The sequence below is a fragment of the Pangasianodon hypophthalmus genome, chromosome 23 (assembly GCF_027358585.1).
Source record: "Pangasianodon hypophthalmus isolate fPanHyp1 chromosome 23, fPanHyp1.pri, whole genome shotgun sequence".
NCBI classification, from domain to species: Eukaryota; Metazoa; Chordata; class Actinopteri; order Siluriformes; family Pangasiidae; genus Pangasianodon; species Pangasianodon hypophthalmus.
Window position 1 is genome coordinate 17554320 of NC_069732.1, and position 10319 is coordinate 17564638.

At 37.5% G+C, this 10319-nt stretch overlaps 1 non-coding gene across 1 annotated transcript; it reads right to left on the reverse strand.

Moving 5' to 3' along the window:
• Positions 1 to 9362: 9362 nt before the first annotated feature.
• On the reverse strand, positions 9363 to 9554 carry LOC113536356 (U2 spliceosomal RNA). The gene has a single exon (XR_003403677.3). It is a non-coding gene; the product is annotated as a U2 spliceosomal RNA (small nuclear RNA).
• Positions 9555 to 10319: the final 765 nt, after the last annotated feature.

Consider the following 10319-nt stretch of genomic DNA (forward strand, 5'->3'; position numbering starts at 1 on the left):
TTTTGGTGAAAAGCCTCCTTTAGGCAGTCATGGTTGATTTAAGGTAATCCATTAAATGTTCAAAGCTTGAGATAAATAATACCTGAGATAAATAAACCTTGATTGTCCTGGATTTGTTTTAATAGCTTCATTATGCTGTTTGTTTAGGTATGTTTTCTAACAAACTCTGGGATCTTTTGGGATCATGTGTATTCATATCATGTGACACTTTAATCATGCACAGGTGAACTTCACTCAACTAATTATGTGTCTTCTGATGGCAACTAGTTGTACCAGTACTAATTTAGGGATAAAATTACATTTTTGATTATAAGTAGATTATAAATAAGTTTTTTCACTATTATGGACTATTTTGTGTATAGTACATTCCCAGTTACATCTATTTCAGTTCCAAGTCACAATACAAAATGTGGAAAAGTTCAAGTGCAGTGAATACCTATGCAAGGCACTGTACACTGTGCCAAGTGTTGTGTCAGCTCCTTTATATTCAGTGGAATGGGTCACAGATTTACACGCTCATCAGCCTTTATCAGCCTTACCACTAGCGTCTGTACTGGAGGCATTAATCTCAACTTTAGTGCTTCTGCATCTGCCACTGCAGCCAGTTTACATGCCCTTTTCTAAGGTCTCAGCTTCAATACAATTTTTTAGTATACATAAGGGTCCAGTTGGGATAACCCAGTCACTTGATTGGGCAACTATACTGCAATTTGGGCTAGGTGTTCAATTAGCTGTGTTGAGTGGAAGATCCAGCTTCAGTTCCACTAGAGCAATGTTATTATCAGTCTGCAGCACTTTCACCACTGCTGCTGAGGCACACTCCTGTGTTAGTGTCTGATTAGCACAGAGTCCTCCTTATAGCTCGATGGCTGGCCTTCTTTACATGGAGGATGCTATGTCTACAGCAGCATCTGAGAGGAGATTACCAAAGTACATTTCATCAGCTACCTTTACCATCTGCCTGCAGCTCACGTCATACAATATTACAGAATTTAGGATTTGTTGAAAGTCATTTATGTTGTAATATTAGCTCACTGTTTTCTTTTTTATTATTTAAATTTCTGAAACTTACTAATTCAATAATATGCATTGAAATGAGCAGTATTAAACTGCTGCTATGTGGACCTTCTTGGGTAATTTAACACAAATGTGTTCATTTCAAGTAAGATGAACATGTTATATTTGGTTAATGGGATATGGTTTTAATTCATAATTTGAAGCATTACTCCATAATATGATTTGAAATGATTAATGTTTGGGAAAATTAGAACTTTAATAGATTTAAAGTTTGTGAGAACTCCAGTGTAGTTACAAAGCAACTTAAATTGAGTTTTACTTGGTTAAAAAAAAATTTTTAAAAAAAGCACTGATTTATGCAATCAAATTGACTGTAGCTTTTCATATTTTACACTGAATCACAGTAAAAGGAATAAAGTAGATAGATATGAGGAAAACCACTAACCCACAAACAGAATTAGACAAAACAGTCAAGTTTATTTCAGAGCACAAACTGCATTAAGGGGTAGTTTTTAAAATTGTAAGGGATTCCTATTTCATTTGAATAATCAAATGTCAATTAGATTAGACATATACTAGGGCTGCACAGTTAATAATATTTTAATCATGAGCTCAATTTTTATCTTCTTCAATTTATTAAACAATAGACTGTAATATTGGTGAGCTTAGTTTATAGGTAGTTGGTGTTTATTGAGATCCCCATTTATATCTTTCAGCTGCCTGGTTGCTTATAATAGTTTGTTCATTCATTCATTCATACATTCATATATATATATTAGATATTTCAGCAAAAAGGAAAGCTTATGGTACACAATTAGAAGCACAAAGCAGTAGTAGCCTGGTATCCACTTCTGCTTTGCAATACAGCAAGTGAATCAACTCCCCGTGTAAACGAATATCTACATCTAAGTACCTTGGTGTTTTATTCACATCAGTGTTTAAAAGGTGCATCAGCTGTGGCTCCAGGCCAACTCTCTTCAGACGCGGTGTTCTCCTTTCTGCTCTTCATCATTATGCCCTCATTATAAAAATCCTTGCATCTAATTACAGAAATGCAGTTCTCTCAGAGACAGATGCTTCGATCACTTGACTCTACTGGAGTTTGTTTCTCATGTGCCATACAAAGGCTGACACTGAGCCCTGATGCACTGTCCTGTCCTGGCCACAGTAATGACCCACCAGAATATCCACAGGTCATAAAGCCCACGTTCTGGCCATCACATGCATCCACACTCCCACACTAAACATGGAATACAACTGCCACCTCGTCCCGCAGTTAAATGGTAAGAAGAAATGCAAAAGCAATGCATTCTCCACTGTTTTAAAACATGACATTTAAAGCATGGCACATAGCTACTGCTTCAGTTAAATCTTGTTTTTGTACATACACATTGTATCCAAACCTCAAACAACTCACAACTTACGCCTAGCTACGCTGCTCCAACACTGTCATACGCAGTGTTTTTGTGAAGGTTGTAGACATGCCTTCAACTGGGTTCAAGGTAATATCATTAACCAGAGTTGACAGGTTCCAGCAAAACTAGCCCAAAAAAATCAGACATTGGAAAAGGGAGATACATCTTAGCCTTTGCATGGAAAACAAGGTCACCGTAGTGCACACGCATTTCTGATGTCCGGACATCGTCCACCCTATAACCCTCCTTTCACTCTCTTAATTTTTGAATTTTTGAATGTTTCTGTACATTTGCTATTGTTTGTGGAAATTGATTGATTTAATTGTGACTATTTGCTATAAAGCAAGATCTTGGAGTATTTTTAAACTAGCCTAATTTGAGGTTAATTGTCATTAACTGTCCTGTTTATGGAGAAAAATGGGGCAGCGTGATTCCTGCCTCAATGGGCCTCCATTAGTGGTTGTTGCAGTTCTCATTTCTGACCACTAGGCTTAGTAATAAATGAGCTAAACAGTTAGAAAAGGTGAGCAAATCAATGAAACATCAGCTTATATCTGTTGAAGAGCAACATTTTTTTGGAATTGCTGAGCACTCAAAAGAGGTAATTAGTATTAGTATTATAATTTAAAATGTATGGAGATGTGAACCATGGACTTTATGAAGATTAACATTTGGCTCTTTGGACGAGCCACCAATGATTTTGAGGACCATCCATTGACTTAATTATTTATGCAGCTAATTAACGCAAGGCCTAAAACCTAAAGTGAACCCTAAATTTCAGCTCAGTAACCAGATGGAAACATTTTAGTTTTTTTATTCATCAAATAAATGCTGCAGTATTTGTAACAAAATCAATGGAGAGGACCAGCCAAATGTCTGCACAAGATCCCCACCAAGATCAAGATATTAAAACACACACACACACACACACTAAGCATAGTGACAGAGCTGATAGGGGCAAAATGGTGGATCTCAACCTCTTTCACACCAAAACCCCATATCTCTATGAAATGTGTTAATGAGGGAGAAGTAAAAGCAGAATGTAGCCAGCATGCGAGACAGCAGTAGAATCCAGCCCTTGAGGAATCATCCAGTTATAGCTTTTGCTGGAGTTTATTTATGGCTCAGCTTCGTTTGTGAAATCCTCACTTGAATAGGCTAACCTTTGTGTGTCTCAGTCAAAATGCAGAAATATACCAGGTTTAAACTGTAGTCTAACACACGGATGCATAAACCAAATAGTTTTCATTTAGTTTCAATGCCCAAATTCCCAATGTTGACCAAGAAGAGTATTTAAACATGAACGAATCTGTGAGATTCAAACATTCAAACATTCTAATCTTTTTCTTGAAAGCTGTTTTCCAATATATGCAAATAGGAGCTACGCATATCAACCTGAAATGGTATCTCTCAATTAGCATTCAGGTTTCATGCACTACGGCTGCCTCGCTGCTACATTTTCCTGGTCAGGGCCAAATTGGTGTCCTGCAGCAGTTGCAGTATTGCGAGCTCTGACTGCTATACGGCGAGGGGCTGAACCAGTGTCACCATGCTGTCTCACTTAATGAGCAGAGAGTCTGAAAAATATCTGTTGTCATTTCATATTTGTCCATCCTTGTTAAAAAGAAGCTGCATTTTCACCTTAACATTACTGCCGTATGTCTAAAATCTGCCATTTGACTCTCAGGTTGTGGGTAAATGAGACAAATAAGTTGAGTTAACAGTTTAATTAGAATTAATTAGATTAATTACAAAAATTAATTTGAGTTTACTTATGCATGTACAGTATAACATCACACACACACACACACACACAAATACACACACACTATCTTTTTAAGGGCCTTCCATTAACATGAATATTAATGCAGTTAATTAATGTTTTGCCTACACCTTCGTCTAACCCTAACCTTAACTTTAGTAACCAAAAGGAAGACTAGGCTCTTTAAGGGGTTTTTTTTTGTTTGTTTTTTTGATTGTTTGTTTTTAAAATACAAGCTGAAGTTTTTCTCAAAACTGTCAGATATTCCTACCCTGCTATCCTCATGTGGATATTTGGTCCCCACCAAGATATCAAAACATGCTGAAGTTTTAAACATAAACGCAAATTATGATTTGATTTAAATTTTTAATTGGGTCTTTTAATGTTTACTGTTCAATAGGAAGTAACATGTCAAGTAACAGATCACTTTTCAGATAGAAACATGGAGGCTGACTGAGATTATCTTCTAAGACAAGTGAAACAGCCCAAGTCTGTTCCAGCTGAGTTCTTTACCACGTCTTGAGACATCCATCTGATTTCTGTGGGGTTCACAATGTACAGTACACAAGGATAAAGATACAACTAAGAGAGTCTGAGACTGTTCCGTTTTTTTCCTTATCTTCATTACACTAATTTGCAATGCGCAGCCACTAGCCATCAGCAGAGCCAGTGTTTGGTTGCTGTGTTTTTCTCACCTTGCTCTTCCTCTCTCTGAGGCCAGAAACCAGAAGATAATGAGTGTAGCGCATGATTTATAACATGCAACAGATTTCTCATTATGTATTGAAAAACCATGCTAGCAAAGCTTCCACCTGCTTCAACAAGATCAGCATCATCGACTCCTCTAAGCCTCCAAGCACAAAACAACGGCATCAAAATGACATTTTTAACTACAAAGCAACGGACGAAAACGAACACCTTATAAAGCACTGTGCTGGCGAAATTACCCGATAAGAGAGTGTGATCGAGACGCCTGCTCGTTTTCCCTTTTGCTTGGCGTAGATTAGCCACATCTATCTGACAGGTCTCATGAAACGCTAATGAAGTGTGAGCTATTAAAGCTGCAGCACAACGGGGCAGCCGAGCTTTGATGAAGATCAGCACTCAAACATGATCACGTAGTGAGAGGGAAACACAATTAAAAGTGCACAGACATGTTAGACGATGCAGTAATGTGGTAGCAATGAACCAGAGCAATTAATCTTAAAGCTGCTATAAGCCTATAATTCAGTCAGAACACTTTAACTAAACTGTCTTTACTTCTCGATAGCTAAATCACTAAAGTAGATGATTTGATATAAAAACTCTCTGTGAGTGCCCTGGGGTCTGTAATCGGTATTAACCAATTAAGGAACTTCTTTGCAAGCAGGTGGTTGTTCCTGCCTGTCAATTATTTTGAACGTGCAAAGGCTGTAAATGAAACAGGTAGCAAAGCACTAGCTTTCAGGAGCCGATCAGGCTAGAGCTATTTCTCAAATTGAGTTCCCTGCAATATATTCTCATACTGTACAACCTTTGTTTATATTCTGATACTAGCTGAATGTTTTGTAACTGGATTTATGTAGAGTAGTAATCTTACAGATTAAGGCATAGTCACTGAACCAGGCAACATTAAAATTAAGAACAAACACCAACATTAAAACTTTGAAACTGTTTGTCCTATTTCAGCTGCAATGATCATTCTAAAATGCCGTGACCTCTGATGGCTCCTTGTCTTCTTCCTCTACATATAACAAATGAAAAAAGTGTATTACTGTAATAGGATCCTACATGTGGCTGAATTTCCCAGTGTAACCTTACAGTAAAAGTGGCTAGTGCACTATGGACTGCACTGAAGTCATCTAGGAATAGGACTTCATAGATAAAACTGTTACCAGGTGTGCTTTACTGCTTAAATATTTAACCTGGTGGGCTCTGGTGTAAATGATTACCCTTCTACAGAACTGATTTTTCTGCCAAACAGCAACATTATACACTGATTAGTTCTCTCACTGACTCATTATCCTAATCAGGGTTGCAGTGGATCAGAAGCCTATCCCGGGAAAACACTGGGAGTGAGGTGGGAATACAGCCTGGATGAGACACCTGTCCATCTCAGAGCACCATGCACACAAACACACACACACACACACACAAATTAGTTGCCTGGAGAAAAACAAAAGCATCAACAGTGCCAGTTTTAATTAATCACTTAACTTATTAAGTTTCGTTTTAATCACATATTGAAGCAGGTTCGTGGCAGCTTTACAAATGAAGTGGTCGTGTTAGGGGCTTTTATCCAACTAAGCAATTCAAATTCAGCTAATTCTACAAATTCTATCCTTCTAGGCATGTCTTGTTCTCGAATCTGGTGTATAACTGCTTGTGTGCAAAAACAATTTATCGAATATGATGCTATATCATGATATTATTGTACACAAACTGTGTCTTTTAGGTTTAGGCCTTACATACAATCTAAGTAGCTAAGAAAATGATTGTACATTAAGTGAAATGTAAAATGTGTGGACATTATTTATTACAGAATCGTTCAACAACTGCAAAAAAAAAAAAAATCACTAATAAAAAATTATTCAAAAGATTATTATGAAGCTGTAGTGCGCTGGTGGACTAAAGCCAGCCGTGTGTCTAATCCTGGTATATCCAGGCTAGTTTAAACCTGTGATAACAGACTCAGACAATCTGTAACATTATTTAGGAATGTGGAAACAGTGGTAACAGTGATGCTGAATAAACATTTCTCATTATCTCCATCCTCTGTCCATTGTGATTCCAGACAGACTCAATCTGCAACTGAAACATTGGTTGGTTACTTGTTTTGTTTTAACAGACACATGCTAACATGTCTAGCTAGTTCACTGACTCTCTGAGTCTCATGATCTCAACACAGGCATTGCATGTAGTAACCTAAAGGCCAGATCATGGTTAGGTTTTGTGATTGCAGTTTGTAAATGAGTACCATGCAGTATATTCTCTTATACCACAGTGAGGTGGAATTCTCGAATCTGATTGGTCAGAAGGTGCGCGTTACTTTTGTATAACCGTCCAACTCGGACAGTAGTTCCAGCTGTAACATGAACGATGTTTATATAATATTAATGCACTTGCTCAAATACATTATTAGTTCTACAGTAACAGCTCATGCACTGATTAAAAAAAATATGTTGTTTAACGAAGCAAAACATATAATCATTGATATGGTGATGTTTTTATTTGTTAGGAGACATTTATTTAACATTTATGGAAGGAGTCTCAAGTGTCAGCGCATTGTAACAGTCACAGTGCTTCGTTGAGTTTCCCAGCACAGGAAAGTATACAGGACAGAGAAGTTTACATTTCCAGTTTCTCGGTAAAATGACAATCTGTGTTTCTTTTTTTCTGAGAGAGAGAGGGAGAGAGAGAGAGGGAGAGAGAGAGAGAGAGATGCTGGTGAGGCAATGACTGTTTATTGCAGCTATAACCTGAGTGACGAGAGAACAGGAAATAACTGACATTAAACAATAAACTATAAACCATTAAAATGCATGACATGTCGTTCATTAATAAATTAAACAGTGTGTACCTTGGCAGTGCTATAAGTAGAATAATACACTCCAGACCATGCTGTTGGAAAAGAATCCACTTCCAGGTAGTAACAGATCACACCACTGTGATGTGCATGATTTTTGTATAACCACAGAGTCTGTCATGTGATATTCCTTCCATCAGTACACCATTATATGGCACCTTGTTTTGTTTTGATTCAATCCCCTTAGAATTGAGACTTTAGTCCTAATAATGGGTGGGTTTTCCAGCGTCTATCTCCAGATAGTAAAATGACAATAATGAATAATGAAATAATGAAAATAAACTATTATGTACATTACTTTCAGAGATCAAATACAACATGGTATTTCAATACAAATGAACACAGACATGTACATTTCAGAACATTTTTGCCAACCAATCTATTTCAATGTTTTAAATAAGATTTTAATTGTTGTTGCATTTAATTGTTCTTTTTATTGGCTTGCTTAATAAATTAGACATGTTTTGTAGCATATTTTATAAACGTTTAATGCAAATCTTAATGAACCAGAATAGTCTGATTTGTGCTTTTTCGATTTGTGTTGTTAGGACATGATAACATATAAAGCTACCAATAATATTGTTCATCTTAGCAGCTGATTTTCTGAAATATTGTGATAGCTAAACAACGACTAGCACGTGCTAGGTTAGCCTGCGCATGCCACTGACTTGTGAAATGAACACAACTGGAGTGGAATAGGCTGAGATCCAGTCATGAGGAAACTCATTCCAAGCTTCAGTAAAACCTGCTTCTCACTCTGCTTTCACTCCTCATGCTTTTCACATAAGTATAATAACACATTTTATTTAAGTAGCACCTTTCTCACCTCCAAGGTTGCCTTACAGTTCAAAGGAATGTCAGCACAAACACAGACACAAGCCAACTAAACTAAAACAGAATAATTGGCAGAGTTCTGCAAAAGTTGTTGTCCTTGCATGTCACAGTGCTACTGATGACCAACACCTCAACGACATAAACGGTCTGCATGGCCACAAGGCCAAAGCCAGAAACCAAAAAGCTGTTCCATGCAAAGAGAGCACAGGCACGCCGCAGCATCGGGAGCTGAGTGACACGACAGTGGTAATTCTTCACCTTCGAGAAGAGAAATGGTGCAAACATAAAACGCACATTTATACACACACACACACAGGCACATTTACATTTGTTTATTTGGTACAGGCTTTTATCCAAAGTAAAAAGCATGTCATCTAAATGACAGCACAAACATCATCTGAACACTCTTTCTACCTGCTAAAATGCTTTTGGAAAGTGGGATGAGAGTGGCAACTTGGCAGTTCCTGAGTTTAAACCTTCAACCCTATGGTCAGTAGCCTAGAGCCATAAGCACTGAGCTAGAAGAAGAAGCCTTTATTTGTCACATATACATTACAGCACAGTGAAATTCATTTCTTCACATATCCCAGCTTGTAAGGAAGCTGGGGTCAGAGCGCAGGGTCAGTCATGATACAGCGCCCCTGGAGCAGAGGAGGTTACGGGCTGTGCTGAAGGGCCCAGTAGTGGCAGCTTGGCAGTGCAGGAGCTTGAAACTCCCGACATTCTGATCAGAAACCCAGAGCCTTAACCACTGAGCCATCACTGCCCCAAAAGCTGCACTATTCCGGAGGTACTGCAATATCAAATATCGATGTGTGGATCGGACGGAGAAAGCTCCTCTTCCAGCTCCCTGCTCTAAAAATCTGTTTAATATAAAGTCCTCATACAGAATATATATCAGATATTAAACTGATAAGAACAGATACTACACTTGATCTTAGGCAAAAGGCCGAGAAGTTACTGTACCCCTGCCCTCACATCATGCACAGAAGATGAAGATCAGAAATACGCTGCTCGAACTCAGGCCTGTTGAAGCTACATTATAATCAGTAACCAACGAAACCTACTTTCAATGCCTTGCAGTCTCTCAGCAGGAGAACAGGTTTGTGCAATAATCTTCTGACGGAACGATAAACTAGCAGTGTTCATTAATACAAATTTGGAGTATATTTGTAATTACTGGATTATGACTTTTTTTGTAATGCTTTACATAACAGTAAACCAAGTTAACATTATTTACTGCGTTATGTTAACATTAACAGACCATAAACATTTACGATCACGGATGCAGGACGGTGTTTTGCATTGAAAGTGCTGGAATTTTAAGCAGCACACATGTGGCATGCACTGTGACATCACACCTGGATTAAAGTCAAAGCATATTTCTTTAAAAAGAGAACGTGTGCTGATTACAATGATTTATATCACAGCACAGATGAATTCTCCAATCAGAAGGTATTGATTCATTTTTTTAATAACAGCACGGATCTGAATATTTATGACTGTAATATAAATTATAGGTTTATATTAATGCGCTCGTTCTAATGTTATTGTTCCTATAACAGCTCATACACAGGGACATGTATGGCAGATGCTCCACATAGTCTAAGAGTAATAATAAATGGATTTAATACATGCTGTTGTTTAATTAAAAACATTTTTTAAAAAAGCCTACAGCCAATCACTGATATGCTGAAGTTTTCTGGGTATTTTAATTTAACATTTA